This window comes from Haliotis rubra, unplaced genomic scaffold, assembly GCF_003918875.1.
Source record: "Haliotis rubra isolate DU_JTF1 unplaced genomic scaffold, ASM391887v1 Scf682, whole genome shotgun sequence".
NCBI classification, from domain to species: domain Eukaryota; kingdom Metazoa; phylum Mollusca; class Gastropoda; order Lepetellida; family Haliotidae; genus Haliotis; species Haliotis rubra.
The window spans coordinates 357381-375820 of record NW_025767393.1 but is presented as its reverse complement, the minus strand read 5'-3'; the positions used below and the strand labels follow the sequence as shown (position 1 = coordinate 375820).

Sequence of the window (18440 nt, the reverse complement as noted above, 5' to 3'; positions counted from 1 at the left end):
CCTTCTGACACTCTGGGTAATGTAGTGGACAACTGCTGTCCAGATTATTCTTGGTGTGTTTGACTACACAGCGCTTCCTGGGAGACGTCCCATGAACTGTCTTGGTTGCTAGTGATAGGGCAAAGGTCCTGAGCTCATGATGACAGTGCCAGGAGATCCCGAACCCTTTATGTCCCATCTGTTTTAATCAGTGCATTATAAACCAGAAATAATGAATGTACATAATGAATGTTCTCCATAAAGTCAATGAAGGCGCAAAGCACTGGCATTGTATCTGGTCAAAAGGTCATTGTACACTCTATTTCCGTATACTGGGGAGTATATAACCAACAAAACTATGTATTTTAGAAGCATGTAAATGATTCGTCATAAGTTCCCATGTGCCAATGTGGGAATTGGAAGCCAGCGGTTTATTCACCCTGCGCCAAGAGATCAGGAGGTACCAAACCAAGGGCACCAAGAACAATGGGTAGTCTGACGACAGTGTACTTGGGACCAAAGCAAGACATTACAAAAGCGAGGTCCGCATATGCATTCAATAACACGGATAAATTCATTCAATTTTAAGAATACAACAGGTTTGTTGGCAGGAATTTGTCTTCTGCTGTAGATGGACCTATTCCATACAGGCACCATTTTCCATGACGCCCTGGACATGCTGAGGCTCAGAGCAACAAGCATGGTTAAGGCGGTAATGGAAACAACGTCTAAGATGTGCTGTTTGTGCCAAGGAAGAACGCGCATACTTCATCCGGGCGAAGGAGTCAGTTATACTGCTATTCTGTTCCACACACTGCATTTCTGTTTCTAAGACATCTTCTCCTCAAATGACCGACTCTGGGCAGACTTGGTGAATGATTTCACCTGGTTTTCTACCATCGCCGTACCGTCCAGCAATACATAAACGGCATAAACAAAATCAACCTTAACTTGATTCTGTCCAACAGCCTTGAAATGGTTAAAATAGCTCAGAATGTTCTAGCGTTTCATCAGATATATAATGGACTTGTAAAAGCAAACATATGGATCTCTGGACAAAGAATTAGCAGTAACATTGTCGCCATGTACTTCTCAATAATTAAATAACAAAACTCGTGTTTTTGCGTACAGTGGTATGGAAGGATGGAGAGGTGTCATGTGTTTCGAAGACAATGCATCGTGTACATCGCCTACAAGATAAGAAACATACAACCCTACTACCCAAATTAAAGATGTTAAAACATTCTTATTCCAACTTGTTTGCTAGGATCTGTGGTAATCCCCGTGCTAATGATATGGTTGGTAGTTCTGGAAACATTTGCTGTTGCATTTGAAATTTTGTAATGGATTTTCAATAATCTGCCTCTCGTCATTGAGCCTGAGCCTTGAGAATTTAGTGGTAACTGCTTCAGAATCTGGGGCACCTTCGTGAACTCTTTTTTAAACAGTTTCTGGTTCCTGGTTATTGAGTTATAATTGTTACAAAAACGGCTGAATAATATAGCTTGTAATGCACACGTCATGTATGACGATATTGAAATGTGATCTACGATAGGAAATATATAGTCATATTTTCAATTCTTAATGTGACTAATGAAATCTTCAAAGTTTAATCATATATTCATGTGCCAAAACATATTTTCAAAGCCTCAATAACGCATACATTTGTCGACGCATGTGAGAGAGCTCACTGACATGCAAATCTTTATCCACAAACCAACCCGTTACCAGTCAAAGCACCCAATAGTATACGCATCCTTCCCCCAAAATAACCTCTGTCACAAGTTTCACTTCAACCTTTAAATTATTACAAGTCAAATCACCCAATACACCCTTACCGACAAACCATGCTGTTACAAGTCAATTGCTCTATCGCTCTCTCTCTTCCTGTCGCAATGTGTGAGATTATACATGCCAACTAGTAAAAGGTTTGAAAACTATTTTGGAATGATTACATCAAATGACTGTGAATTATCCTCTCCCTACGCCGTGTGGCAAATGTGCATGTCTCACATGGATTGCATGTCCCCGGGATATGAGGTTAGATACTGTTTGGCCTTTACGCCAATGATTGCAGCAGGAAAATGTCAAGTGCAGCGTTAAAAGTCAAACTACAGTCAGACAGTGGAAGGTTGCCTTGGCGAAACTGTATAGACCCCAGTCTGTACACCGTACGCCTCACTATTTGCGAGGTAAGGACGCTCACCATACATTACTTATCTCCATGAACAGATGATCTTATTCCATGATTTTATTAACATGATTCTGTCTGCATCGATGAGCTTGACTTGAGCTACAGAGATACACAATCACATATAACCAAAGCAACTATTTAATGGGAGCTTACCACAGAAAGTGTGCGTGTGTCAATATACGCTATGTACAGAGCCATGTACCCTGTCAGATCAAACTGATCAGTAAAGGTTGCTTGGGTTATTTTCGTCCGGAATATTCACTCATGGTTCAAAATATAATCGAACTCAACTTTGGTTAGTTGAATTGGTGTCACCCTGTTGACTCGTTGTATGTCATCGCGACCCAGTACTCTACAGTGCGTTTCAGTTCCCCTGTTGGCTCGTTGTATGTCATCGTGACCCAGTACTCTACAGTGCGTTTCAGTTCCCATGTTGGCTCGTTGTGTGCCATTGTTACCCAGTACTCCACAATGCATTTCAGTTCCCCTGTTGGTTCTTTGTATGTCATCGTGACCCAGTACTCTACAATGTATTTCAGTTCCACTGTTGGTTTGTTGTATGTCATCTCGACCCAGTACTCCACAATTCATTTCAGTTCCCATGTTGGCTCGTATGTTATCGTGACCCAGTACTCCACAATGCGTATCAGTTTTCCTGTGGGTTCGTTATGTGTCTACAATGCATTTAGGTACCCCCCACATATGGATTGCTGAGTGTCACCGTGACAGGCCCTTAAACTCCCTCAGAGATGGGATCGTTGTGTGTCATCGTGAGTAGGGACTCCATATGACCCAGGACTTCACAAAGCACTAAATGCTCACAGATGTGTTCAACACGTTTGTGAAACATACTGGTAGGTAAGAATTTCTACCCTGTGACATGAACACAACCATGAAACAAATAACGACATATATTCCTCATTATCGGACCACGACATGGGAGGTAACTCTATTAGATTCCTGGAGTTCAATGGCTCTGGGTATCCAATCGTTGACGCAGAAACAGTCAAGGGCATGTCGCAGCTGAAGGTCAAGGACGACGATATATTACTACTGGCATATCCCAAATCAGGTATCGTCACTACCGTGATATTGCTGAAATATTGCTAAAAGCGACGTGAAACTAAATTCACTCACTCGCTAACAAATATAACAGTGATATATAATAAATGCCTAACGACCCCCAGGTACACACTGGCTTTGGGAAATCACATCCATGATGGCCCAGGGGAGACCATCCCTCACTGGAAGAGTAAAGTCATGGTAGAGCTCCAGCCACAGGAAGTCATAGACACGCATGTCCGGTACAACAAACTTCCGGTACAAGCGAGAGAGAAGTGTCGAATTGTCCTTGTTCTGAGAAATCCTAAGGATGTTGTCGTGTCCTTCTTTAGCCATCACAAGTCTTTCACGAATCTATATGGGGACTAAAATGGAACTTTAAAGGGTTATCTCCCTTTCTTCTTGGCTGGGAAAAGTAAGACATTTGTCATTGGTTGGTTTGTTGTTTAACGCCACATTCCAACGTTATCCAGTTTATCGAGGATGGTAAATAGATGCACATGATTGAGTCTGGACCCGACAATCAAGTGATAGACATTGTTAGCAACCATTCCCACCTCTTGGGGTACATTGAAACGCACATGACCACACCACCAAGATGGAGTCAATCCACAAATTTGCAGAGAACAATTCTAGCACGAAATTCCTACCGAGGTGATCCTGACTAAAGGTTTTCCCATTTGATATTGGTCTTCAGCAACCCATGCTTGTCGTAAGAGGCGACTAACATTATCGTTTAGTCAGGCTCACTGACTAGGTTGACACGTCATCGTATCGCAATTGTGTAGATCGATGTTCATGCTGTTGATCACTGGATTGCCCTGTCCAGATGCGAATATTTACAGACCGCCGCCATATAGCTGGAATATTTCTGGCTGCGGCGTTAAACAACAACCAAACCAACCAAACTGATGTTATCATTTTAAAAAAGACTTCTCAGTTCCCGATGTCAGGTGTATATCATACATATGGCAGCAATATTAGTACCCTTTTGCAGCGGACTGCGGATCCTGGTTTTACTATGTCCTCGAATGGAAGAAGGACATTGAGGGCCAGCAAGACCGACACCCAATACACATGATGTACTGTGAAAACATGAAGCAGGTCAAAGGTTTCACAGCTTATGTTAACGAAATGAAAAGTACAAAAATATGTGTCAACAAAAAGCTTTGCGATTTAATCAAACAATGAACTGAGTTCTGAGTTATTGTGAGCCATCTCGTCAGACAGCAAAAACACAGGAAATGAGAGAGCAGACGGCAATTTTGAGCTTATTATGTGACAGTAACCTGCATAAACTACAAATTGAATATGGCAGATGTTTATGTCGCGTCGTACGCAACGATAAACTGCTTTAATTTTCAAAGACCGTGACGCAGAATGCAAAGTGACGAATAATTTAGGCACCAGCTTGTGTTGCTGATTACCAGCATTATTACCCTCTTGTAGCGGACTAAGGATCCTGGTTCGATTATGTCCTCCAGTGGGAGAAGGACATCGAGGCCCAGCACCGCCGACATCCAATACACATAATGTACTATGAAGACATGAAAGAGGTAAGCCCTTGTGTTGTTATTGTGTCTGGCTTCCAGCCCTTGTGTTGTTATTGTGTCTGGCTTCCTAATCCCCATTGTACTGTACAAACATCTGCTCTAACTTGTATATATGCTCCTTCATCCTTATGTTGTTCATCGGGGCGGTGGGGTAGCCTAGTGGTTAAAGCGTTGGCTCGTCACGCCGAAGACCCGGGTTCGAATCCCCACATGGGTACAATTTGTGAAGCCCATTTCTGGTGTCCCCCGCCGTGATGTTGCTGGAATATTGCTAAAAGCGGCGTAAAACCAAACTCAGTCAGTCAGTTATGTTGTTCATCACTTGCTTGATAACGGATAACCTACACCGAAACGTCGCTCTCACAGCAATAAAGAAGGTGTTCATCCATATATTGTTATCCTTCCTTACTGCTCAAACTTCTAAATGCCTCTCCAAGAAGTTAATTTTCGCAGAGTGTGATCACTGATAAAGCTTCACAAAAGAATTCTGTCACAACCCACATCTTCACTTTCTTCTTAAACACTACTCTCAAAAATATTTGTGCAATATAAAATTGTTTTTACTAAATCGAGTTTTGACCCAAAAAACCATCAGACTTAGTTTGAAGGGTCCTGTTCAGACCAGATTTAGTGAATCATTTGGCTGTAACGTCTCTTTGAACAGCTCCTGTTGATCCAGATCTGAGAGCTTTACCAATTTGGTAAAACCCTCCAGCATAGGCATGTTTAATACCATATCACCTGGATTCGAACCCACGATCAGAGAGGTCTGGCGTATCCCTGTAAAGTGAATTGCGATCGACTCCTTGGACGCCGGGAACTCTTTTCCAAACCACAAACCGGCTGATGACTCACTATACAGCGCCGTGGGAGATAAATGTTATTTTAAGAATATGAAGAAGGATAAAGAACCGTATGATCCCAAGTTCAATGACCTACCTGTGGTTTATAGGATAGGTAAGCTGAAGGAGCTGACGACATAACTGCTTTTGCTTGTTTCACCTGTTATGACACAAAGGTGAAGGTTTGATTTTGATTATAAATTCATGTCCAAATCTCTACCTTATACTTTTTTCTTTCAAAATGTTTTCTCTTCCTAACGATTAAAAGTAAATGTTTGGACATTTTTTCAACATTGTTGCAGTGTTTTTTTCCCCAGTTACTATGCGTTGTGATGGAGTATGGTTTTACTCCACTTTTAGCAATATTCCAGCTTGGGACACCAGAAACGGCTTAGTGAGTTAAAAATTAACGTCTAGCGGCTGAGTGAGTTAAACTTTAACGTCTAATCGGCAATATTTCAGCCATATCATGACAAGGATTTGAATGATAAATAACGTCAAATTATAAAACCCTGTCAACGAAGGACAGTAAAATAAGTATAGGATCACAGATATAGCTATAAAACTAGTATGAAAAACTAAAAACTATATTGACTTTTGCTTCCTTGACACTGGCATCCCCGATGATCTCAGTTAATCGCACACCTCAAACCAGGAAATGTTTTGTTGTTTTTTTGTTTCAGTTCGTTTTCCTTGACATCGTTTATTTCATTGGTGTTGTATTGTCATCAGCAGGTGTTCTTTTTCCTATGGAAACTGAGTGAAGTTCGGGCGACAGCATACACATAACATTTAAGTGTACATTATCAAAAGTTCGCAGAAAGTATTTCAATCATTTTAATGTTTAGGAAAAGACTCGTTTAGTTTTTTAAATTGCCTGTTTTTTCTGTCAGTATGACAGAGTAAAAACAACAAAAGGATCTTAAGAGAAATCTGCAACAAAAGAAGACGACTGGTTGGTTTGTTGTTTATCGCCGCACTATTCCAGTTATGTGGCGGCGGTCTTTAAATATTCGAATCTGGACCAGACAAGCCAGTGATCAACAGCTTGAGCATCGATCTATACAATTGGGATACGATGACATGTGTCAACCGAGTTAGCGAGCCTGACCACCCGATTCCGTTAGTCGCATTTTACGACAAGCATGGGTTACTGAAGACCACGGATCTTCACGGCTATGTCAAGAAGTTTCAGACGTTGTAACATACGTCTTGAGAAAATCACTTGATTTGGTAGTAGAGCTCAAAGACATATACAGTCAACAGCCCCTACTTTCAGGGGTGATGCTCAGTAAGCGACAGTGTCAGTGGGAACTTTTCACAGATAGTGTTCTTGGTTCCAGGAGACATGGGAGACTGGCAGAACTAGCTGACACCAGATCAGAACGAGATGTTGGACAAGCTGTACCAGGAGAAGATGAAGGACAGCAAGTTCAAGAACAAAGTCAGATTCATACTACCGTAAAGAGAAAACATATCAGGGTGTGTGAAATATGAGATCGTCAGCGATCGAGTAAACGAAAGCCACAAAACCCTTCCATACGTATACAAAATCTTTGCTTCATGATGAACTTGTAGTCTGAAACCAAATACTCGGGAATCAGTACCACTGGACTACATGTAAATACCAAAAGCAAACATATGTGACTCTATACTCTGTTGCGCGTATAGATCATGGGATACAAGTCTACTAAACACATATTTGTATGACAGTGTACAGTTGTATTGAAGGATGTCCATGTTGTCATGTTTACCTTGTACCCAGATCAGATTACAGGTGAAAATGATCTAGTTTCAACTGACTTACTCAGAATCTGTGTCAGTCCTGGTAATAATGATACAGCTGGAATCGTTTAAGGGAATATTAATAAAGGAATAAGTTGTTTAATTTAATCCTGAGCGTGCAGCTGGGGCTGATTGTCACTGCTTGGAGATGTGTTCACACAAGCAGTATTTGATATTTCCAATGATCGGTCGTATTTGAAACTTCTTTTAAATTAAAAGACGCATGAAGACCGAACTAATTGGTCCATCTATTTTCGTAACTAAATGGTGAACCTTTTATAAATGTCAACATCATTATTACGAGAAAATAGACGTTTTGGAGTATATTCTTTCTAACCTGATGAAGGAGTAAGAATATACTCACCGACGTCACCGACGTCACCGACGACCTCAATGTCAGCTGATCTTCCAGGATGATAACGCACGTGTAGATGCACCGGCCTTCACGCAACAACAAGATGGGCCCAGTGTGATGAATTGGCCGGTCTATTTACAAGCTTTGAATAGTGAATACCACTGAAGGAGGAACTGTGGAGACGGGTATAAAGACGTCAGTCTACACCACCACTTGCAGCAAGGTCAAGTGCGTGTATGTGTGTGCGCAGTCTTCAACGTGTGTAATTGGACAAGGAAAGTCTCAATTCTATTCTTAAACAGTACTACAATCTGCTCAGCTTTCGTAATTCCAATGATCCTGTTACAGTTCCACACGCATTTTTGTTGACCAGGCAACCTTGTTATCATTCATAAGACGCACAAATGCACACATTCTCGACTCATTTCCAAGCGCTCATTGACACAAACATCTTTGCTGACACACCAGCAAAGCCCTCCAAAACCACACTAGTGCATTCCAACACATACCCCTCTTACCCCTCACAAAACAGTAAAACATAACCCTAACCATTCAGTCTCCAACTCGAGGGGCGGTGGGGTAGCCTAGTGGTTCAGGTGTTCGCTCGTCACGCCAAAGACCCAGGTTCGATTCCCCACATGAGTAAAATGTGTGAAGCCCCTTTCTGGTGTCCCCCGCCGTGATATTGCTGGAATATAGCTAAAAGCGGTGTAAAACTAAAACTCACTAATTCTAACACGAACTACTCCCCTTACAATCCACAATGCGAGAGATAACAAATGACATCTAGTAAAAGTTGGAAAGCTATTTTCGAATGCGTACAACAAAGGACAATGATCCCGAATCAAGTCTGCATGTCTCATATGGAGTAACAAATTCCCGGGCGACGTGAGTAGATAATGGTTGGCTTTGACTGGAGTAATTGCAGCTGTAAATGCGGAGTGAAGCGTTAAACAACAAAATACAGACAGTGGAAGGCTGCGTTGTTCAAACTGCTGCCCCGACAAAGACCCCAGACTTCACTGCACACCCCTCACTCTCATCGAGGTAAGAAAACTGGATAAATAAGCTAATTATCAACATGAAAAAGTATTATTTTCTGTTTTAAAGCAAAGCGATACTCTTTTTGTTGGGATGATCTATGTGTTTTTTTGCATTCTATTAAAATACTGACTGAATGACTGAGTTTGGTTTTACGCCGCTTTTAGCAATATTCCAGCAATATCACGGCGGGGTACACCAGATATGGGCTTCACACATTGTACCCATGTGGGGATTCGAACCCGGGTCTTCGGCATGACGAGCCAACGCTTTCACCATTAGGCTACCCCACCGCCCCCTATTAAAATACAGTACCACTGCAATCTGGAATAGTGGATACGAGTCAGAAGCTTTAACTGTACTACATTTACTTAGGCTTTAACGAAACATTTCTAAACTTCCAGGCGGATATTATAAATTGACTTTGACATCATACTGTTTAGTACTGGTCGTTATGCGCACATGTTGGAATTCATAGTTACTTCTATCTGGAAAATTTCTGATGCGGCGTAAAGCAAAATTCATTCATTCATTCTCAAACTCGTCAGGGGCGGTTGGGTAGCCCACTGATAAAAGCGTTCGCTCGTCACGCCAAAGGCTCGGGTTCGATTCCCCACATGGTAACATTGTGTGAAGCCCATTTCTGTTGTCCCCCGCTGTGATATTGCTGGAATATTGCTAAAAACGGCGTAAAAGCAAACTCACTCACACTCCCAAACTTACTGAACTGTTGTATCTTTTGCAAAGCTCATATTTACGAATTGTGCACTTTGATAGACTTGATCAAATTGCATATGTTGATTGTCAGCCTAGACGCACTTGCCAGTGTGTGCTCAGCGTTATATGATAGCTGTGGTTATTTGATCAGAGCGAACCACTGAAAGTTTGCCATGGCACATGTATTCCTGGTCGATGGCGTTGTTGTGTGTCATTGTGACCTATGCCTCCACATGACACTTCAGATCTTGCTTGTTTGAGATCGTGATCCGGGAGTCCGGTACAGTAATTCCCTCACGGCTGGTTTTCCTTGTGTGGCACTTGGGTTTGAGGCTTTAACGATTAGAATACTTTGCCGTGGCCCTATTCCATCCTGGCCGGGGATCAAAACAGTGTTAAACTCGACATTGGTAGGTCCGTTGTGTATCATCGTGACACCAAACTCAACAAAGCATCTAAACTCCACCATGGATGTCATCGTGACCCAGGAATCCACGAGGACCTGAAACTCATCCGTGAGTGGGTTCGCTATTTGTCATCGTGACCCGGGACACTATGAGGCTCTGAAACACCTTTGTGAGTGGGTTTGTTGTGTGTCATCGTGACCCGGGACTCCATGAGGCTCTGAAACTCCTCCGTGAGTGGGTTTGTTATGTGTCATCGTGACCCAGGGCACTATGAGGCTCTGAAACACCTTTGTGAGTGGGTTCGTTGTGTGTCATCGTGACCCAGGACTCCACGAGGCTCTGAAACTCCTTCGTGAGTGGATTCGTTGTGTGTCATCGTGACCCGGGACTCCATTAGGTTCTGTAACTCCTCCGTGAGTGGACTCCCCGATGGGTGGGTTTCGTTCTCTGTCACTGGGATACGGGACTCTATAAGACACTCTCCCTTGAGTAGGCGGATAAAATGGCAGGGCTGTGGTGCTGACAAATTTAGAAACACAATAAATATCACATCAATATCTCCCATAATGGTAACATACTCTTAATGAATACGTCAACCAGTTATCGCTGTGTCAAATGTACAGTTACCTCAGTAATGTTGATATAGAGTGGTAGTTTTGATTTATGCCATTCCACAAAGTAGAATGAGAGTATTGAAAGGTTTTTAATTTCTGTTCCGGAAAGGATCAATTTCAGTCGAGGTCAGACTTGTTGGCATGGACACGCAAAAATTATTTTATTCAGAAATCTTAAACTACCAAAAGGCACAAGTTCACAACCAGACCTATCTATCTGCCATTGTTGGTGAGGAAACAATAAACGGTTTTTAAGTTCTGCTCCGGAAAAGAGCACTATTACCAATGTCAGTCGGAGTCAAAGTTGTTGCCATAGAAACGCACAAAAATATTTGATTCAGAAATCTGAAACTACCAACCTATCTATGTGCAAAGTTTGGGTGAAGAAATATTAAATGGTTTTTCTGTTCTGCTCCTGAAAAGACGAATTTGCACGGACGGACGCGTTGCGGGGGATAATAATCAGGGTTCGAGCCGACAACCATTCGACACAACGAAAGACAACTAGGGCACCATTGCCCGTGTGTATCGTTAAGTGTACGTTAAGATAAACTAAACCATTGCAAAAGTTGTGAGGTTATAAACTACGTCACACAAGCCATGAATGTGGATGTTGCAACGAGAGTCATTTTATTCCCAAAACCGTTAAAGACATATACATATGGCACGTAAAATGAAGTAACCCCTTTAGCAATCACAGTTATAGCACCTTATTTGATACGTACCGCAGTTTCAAATACATGAAGTAGTGAGTGAGTTTAGTGTTACGTTGCTTTTAGCAATATTCCAGTTATACCACGATGGGGGACACCAGAAATTGGTTTCACACATTGTACCTATGTATGGAATCGAACCCGAGTCCCAGTTGCGTAGACCGATGCTCTTGCTGTTCATCACTGGATTGTCTGGTCCGGACTCGATTATTTACAGACCGCTGCCATATAGCTGGAATATTGCTGAGAGCGGCGTAAAACTAACCTCACTCACACACTGTAATACATTTTAAGAGGAATGTTTTCAAGGCACATTTGCAGGAGTCATGGGATGATAATAGTCTGTGTTAGATGGTTCCATAGTAGATGGTTTCATTGTTATTGAGCTCCATATCTGAAAGAGCGGAAACCAAAGAATTTTAGTTTACGTCATGGGATGACCAATATATACTGTATATGATGTACGTTACAAAAATACACTTAACAAACGCAAAGAACACATAACAACAGTGTTTGCAATACTTTAATTTGCCAGTTGGCCATCAGGGCCTGCTGAAGCCTTAAGGCTTTAAAATTTACAGGCCCTGGATGAAATCTGCAGGCTCATTTTGTTAAAGTCAAACCAATAAAATCAAAATTGACTACAGTGTATACAGTTTCACATCGTTTCTACAAAATCAGTTAGCGAAGCCTATGGCGCAGAGCGACGTTTTTATTTGTTAAAGACTGGTGTTGACATTCCTATGCGCTTTATTTTAGCGCTGAAATACCAGGAAGTGAAACCGTGAGCTATCGTAACATGATGGATCATGGATGATTCCCAAACGTTAATAAAGACAAAAAGGGGAAAGATTCCAGTTGAAAAAAGACAGATAATTTACCGAAGGCCACAAGGGCCTGCAAATATTTGAAACTGCTAGCCCCAAACAATAACAACCGGCGCTGGGCCTCTGTGTCGGCGATTATTTCGAACGCAGAGTAACAGGTGTAACCAGTGAGCCAGATGAATTGTGAATCATTTCACGACCTCTTCAAACAGGGGCAGTCTGTGACGTCTTAGTTAACCACATGCTGCCTAAACCTTGACATAAAATATAGAAATACGATTTTTGTAAACTTTAAAATAAAATTTATTTGTAAATACCATTTTGTTATGATATAAGGAATTGCAATTTAGTCTAACCATAGATGCTGGTAGTGTCTCTTTTCACTTTCACACGAGAAAAGTCGGATCGGCTGAGACGTAGGCCATTGTCTGAATTGGGTAATGAGACTCCTGTTTTGGTTTGAAAATTAACCTTATTTCACGTTCTAAACGTGTAAATGCATAAACTGTTAAATAAACTTCGGTTAAACAACAGTGTAGTTTGAAGTACACAGGAAACAATAGGCATATTGGGAAAGGGGTGTCTGAAGAGTTACATACACGCACGTGCAAAAGAAACGTCCTCCAAAATTAAATTATATTATATTTGCTGGTTATGGCCAAAAACATGAAAAACAGTCCTGAACACATTGCCCAAACACACAAATCCATGACACCCCAAGGAAATGCACTTATTGTATGCCAGCAGCGGGAAAAATGATTTATTCAGTGAAATTGCCTGCACGTGCAGTAAATCACCCGTATGGAGATCGGTTATAAAGCACGTTGGGAACTGTTCTTTGCAATCACAATCATCTGAAAAACCAGCAGAACGTGCCTCGATTAACAGAGATTAAGAGAGAAAGACCGATCGGCATGCTGCAGCAGGGGGCAACGCACGACCATGTTGGAAGAATCCTGGGTTGTGCAAAAAGAACGATTGGGACATTGGTCACACGTTACACACAAGCTGGCCGGACAGCAGACAGGCCGAAGAACGGTCGACCGGAAGTCACTACCCCACAAGAGGACCGTTATATACGAACGCTTCATTTAAGCAACATATTCCTCGCCGTGACATCATCATCAGTGCTTAGCCTTGGTCATCGCGTCAGCAGGTGGACAGTGTCCAGACGACAACGTCAACATGGAAATCGGAGCCTGCAGACCGTTGAGGGGCATGACGTTACCGCCGGAATATCGACGTCGTTTTGGCCAAGAGTGTTCGTCAGTGGCAGCAACGGAACCGGCAACGGCTCCTTTTCAGCGTCGAGATTAGGTTCCATTTGAACAGAACTGATGACCGAAGACGTGTCTACCACTGGCGTGGGGAACGGACGGCACGTTGTTGCGTTCAGGAAACGGAGCCATTTGGTAGAAGGAGTGTTACGGTTTGGGTTGGCATGTGGGAACACCAAGACCGACCTTGTTATCATCCATGGCAGCCTGACAGGCCGTCGGTATGTTGATGAAGTTCTGCGGCCCCATATCCTCCAGCAATATCCAGGAAGACAATAGAACACCTCACACCGCTTTAGTCACAACGGCCTTTCTCAACATCAACAACGTGCCCGTCCAGCCTTGGCCACGAAGATCCCCTGACATGTATACGACAGAGCACTTGTGGGTCCATTTTGGACGTCGGATTCTACAGCTTCCACACCCTCCATTGACGAGAAATGCACTGGCTCAGGCATTACAGGCAGAATTGCGACGGATCCTCAGTCACGTGATCAGGAGACTTACACACTCGGCCCGACGACGTGTTCTGACGTGCACCGACGTAAGGGATGGACATGCGCGGTATTGACGATCTGCCTTCCCATTTCAACCTCTGTTTTGTCATTTGTTTGTTTTGGCTTGCACTCGAATACTGGACGATCCCCATCTGACAACATTCCCGGTTTACCACGTTCTCTTTCTTTATGTCAGACATGCTTTACATACACCTTCGTTATGCATAGTAAACGTGCATATCTATTCGTGTTTGTGCTTGTGTTGTTTGGTAGTTGGGGACGTTTCTCTTGCGCATGAGTGTATGCTTCTTATTGATTCAAGCTGACACAGCTCAAGATTGTCATTAAGTGACCAGACACTCATTCACGGTCACGCGCTGTCCTGACTCTTGAGTTCTCGTGGTTTGCAAGGACAAACACGTCTCAAGCTCTGCATAGCAATGTATTGTTTGCAGAACCCAGTGAACTGGTCTCGTGATGACAATGATTCCTGACATTGTATGTCCTGTAGTACTCACCAGTTGCTATCACTTACAAAAATGTTTCATATTCAAACTGCATACAGCTGCGCTACGTTTCATATTGCTGGGTGCGGCGTAAAACTAAACTCACTCTCAACCACGTGGATGACATAGCAAATAAAATAACGACTATAATAAGGAATACTTGTGACAAGAATATCCCAAATAATTTTTTCACTATTCGACCATCGGATCCACTTTAGATGAATAACGAAACTAGATCGCTAATACGTAAGCGCGATAGACATCATCAGCTCGCTAAGAGGAAAAATTCTGTTATCCGTTGGGCTCGATTCAGACAAAGTAGAAATAGAGTAATCTCGGCTATCCGAAAAGCGAAAAGAGCGTAAGCAAATAAACTAGATGAAACGATAAATCGATCCACTACGAACAAATGTTGGTGGAAATAAATCAATAATTACGTGAAGAGAAATAAAAAGAACTCTAATTTTTCCCCGTTTATTTTGAATGATGTCGTAAGCGATGATTTACAAGATATAACTGATTTTCTAAATGATTATTTCACTCGGCAATCTCGAGTAGAAAATTCGGATTCAACACCCCCCAATATCAATATATAGACAATCAATAGTCTATCAGAAATTAATCTTATGAACAGTGAAGTATATGATATCTTAATGAGTGTTAATACTGCGAAAGCAACCGGCCCCGACGGCATTGGAAATCGAATTCTTAAATTAATCGCTGTCAGTATTTCACCCCCTTTTAACGGGACTTTTTAATCTATCACTTCAACAACGCGTATTCCCGGCAGTTTGGAAAGAAGCAAGCGTTATACCGATTCACTAAAAGGGAAGTGTAAATGATTGTACAAATTACAGATCAGTAGCCTTAACTATACTGTATAGTTGTGTATCTAAAATATTTGAGCGATGTATATTCAAACATGTTTTCAACTATCTTAGAGGCAATAACATCTTATCCAATTTACAGTCAGGTTTCATCCCAGGGGACTCTGGCGTGAATCGGTTGACATATTTGTATAATTTCATAGCCAAGGCAATGGACGAAGGTGAGGAAATACGTGCAGTATTTTGAGATATCAGCAAAGCTTTTGATCGAGTATGGCACAAAGGTCTCGTGCATAAGTTAAAATCATGTGGAATCGATGGATTACAATGGTTTAAAAGTTATTTAGAATATCGATCCCAGCGTGTAGTCATAAATGGTTATAGTTCTAATATTAAACCGGTAAAAGCTGGCGTCCCGCAGGGTTCTGTTCTAGGACCACTTCTGTTTTGTTGAAGGCAAAGGACAATGACAGTAATATACGATTATTTGCAGATGATACTTCTATCTATGTAATAAAAGATGACCCTTACGTAGCGGCGTTAAGTCTGAATAATGATCTACTAAACATAGCAAACTGGGCCCAAACCTGGAAAATCGATTTCAACCCATCTAAAACTAAAACAGTCTTATTCAGTAGGAAACCAAATTCAAATCCTCATCCAAGCTTGTTTTTCAACGACGTTCGAATTGAAGAAACTTCGAGCCATAAACATTTAGGTATAACTCTTCAAAACCATTGTACATGGGATATACACATAAGCGATATCGTTAAGAGAGTGATAAATTGCTTAAGAAGTCTTAAATATCGACTAACGAGAAACACCCTGAATCGTATGTATACTTCGTTTATACTTCCGATCTTTGACTACTGTAGCCATATTTATGACAATTGTACCAAAACTCAAGCAACAATTTTGGAAAACATGCACTTAGACGCGTTACGTACGATATTTGGAGCTCTTCGCGGCACCAGTCACGATAAAATCTACGCTGAAACATCCTCTGTTTCTCTTCGCGAAAGAAAAATAATAGCTAAACTAATCACATTTTTCAAAATGTATCATAAACGATTACCCCACTATCTAAACGAACTCGTCCCTCCCTTCGTCTCTCCAGTCAGTAACTATCCGTTACGTAACGCATAGCATTTGCAAACTATTGCCTGCCGAACTGCTCTATATGACAATTCATTTCTACCGGACTCTGTAAGTTTATGGAATGCTTTACCGCAAAATATTAAATCTCTTACAGACATCAATGATTTTAAATCTGCTTTAAGTCATAGAGCTAAAGACATTCATTTCGATCCAAATATAGGTTCAAGAGTTTGTCAAATCCTCCATTGTGGCTTAAGGGTAGGATGTAGCCATCTCAACGCTGACAAACACAACAGACATATATCAGAGAGAGCAGATTGTTTGTGTGGCCACCCAACTGAAGATGCACGTCATTATTTCTTTGTATGTCCCAGATTTGATGCTGTAAGAATTTTATTATACCAATGGCTTTTCAATAGAAACGATCTTATATGGAACGCCTTCCATGGACCCACAAATTCAATCACATGTCTTAAAATCAGTCCATCTACTTATAACTGAAAGTAGGCGCTTAAACTGAGCAAATCATACACTAAAACCTACAATTCTCAAAACTATACTACTATGGATCCCGACTGCAGATGCCATGAATGTATACAACCATCATGATTTTAATTTTCTGACTACATGTCATACCATCTACTTTCATTTTAGATATTATCTTTCTTGTCATGATACAGTTTCATATATCTATGTATATTGGAGCGGTCTTCATATAAGTTCTTTTGAACTTGTTGACCAATCCAGTTCATGAAAATTCTGTCTTTGCTTTTTCATGAAATAAACGTTTTTAAACCACTAAACTCACTCATATTCAAAACCAAGGGAAATGACTGAAATAGTACAAAGATCATATTCAGAACACACACATACACACTAACAGAATTATGCTTTCATTTTGCAATACCTTAAGACGTTTTTGCAAAGACTAGAATGGAACAACCAAGGGGGTCATATCTCGAGTATGGCAGCAACCGCCTCCCTGGGAATTCCCACCAAATACTACCTGTCTAAACCGGCACCCCACAGGACCGAAATAAAATGCCAGTTTAGACAGGGTGCCGGATTAGAGAGTGAGGATGATTTTCCGACATTGCTGCCATTTACACTCGTCAATCTCTTTACCTCTATAATTCCTTTGTCTTTTTGTAATTGTGCAACAAATTAAAACAATGTTGATGACATATCTATTCTTTATTCGGCACTAAACATTGTGCTTTTTCAAAATGTCCGAAACCCATCATGACACACAAAGTGACTGACGAGTCAATAAAAACAATGCCTATTTATTTACTGTCTGGCGCATGTCACTCACTTGAAAACAGTTAATGCAGTGTTTATAGGGCATAACCGCGGTAATCCGACTGAATGGACTGCTCATACCAATGCCGGCTCAGAGCGTTTGATTCACCGCGCAATCACTACTTCCTAACTATCTAGCGTGTCAAGAGGATTACAGTGTAATTAGTGTATTGGATTATGGCTCCTTGGTTGGACTGTTCATACCCATGCCGGTTTAGACAGTGTTAATTACAGTTGAAATTGCTTGTTGGGACCGGAAAGTCGTGCTGGAATACGAAATAGACAGGTGCCGGATTAGACAATGTTTGAATGATCATAATATAAACTAAACGGCAAAGGAAAGTATAGGTGGGGTTTGATGAGTGGTAAACAAAACACAACAAATCAAATTTGCGAAGCGTGTGTATATCGTGAAGGAAGGGTTAATGATCATTATTAGGCCACACAATGATCGGAATACAGGCAACACATAACATGTGGGCGCTAGTTGAACAATGGTGGGGTCCAACAACTCATTTTTCAGCGATGTCTTAAGAGCCACACATGATTGTCAATCATCGTCCCAGTTTACACAACAAACAGAACATGTCTCAATACCGTGTATGACCCCCACGTGCATCAATGCATGCCACGACGCATCGTCTCATTGATGACGTCAGGCGTCTGATTCCGGGTGGTGGGATTCTCTGCCACTCTTTTCTCAGGGCACGTTCCATCTCATCTCTCGTCACTGGGGGTTGTTGACGATTCCTTAACCGTCTGCCCCTCCGAACGGATGGACCTCTCGGATGCATGGTGGAGCTAAACGTTCAACTCTTCGGCGATAAAGTCGTTGTCTGCCGTC

General features: G+C 41.7%; 1 protein-coding gene across 1 annotated transcript in view; it reads left to right on the top strand.

Annotated features, from left to right (window-relative positions):
• Positions 1-2086: 2086 nt before the first annotated feature.
• LOC124258107 (sulfotransferase 1C4-like) overlaps positions 2087-18440 on the top strand; it is an 82831-nt gene continuing 66477 nt past the window's right edge. Inside the window, exon 1 of the mRNA XM_046692173.1 lies at positions 2087-2171. The gene's annotated coding sequence lies outside the window, so the exon portion shown is untranslated. The remainder of the gene's footprint in view (positions 2172-18440) is intronic.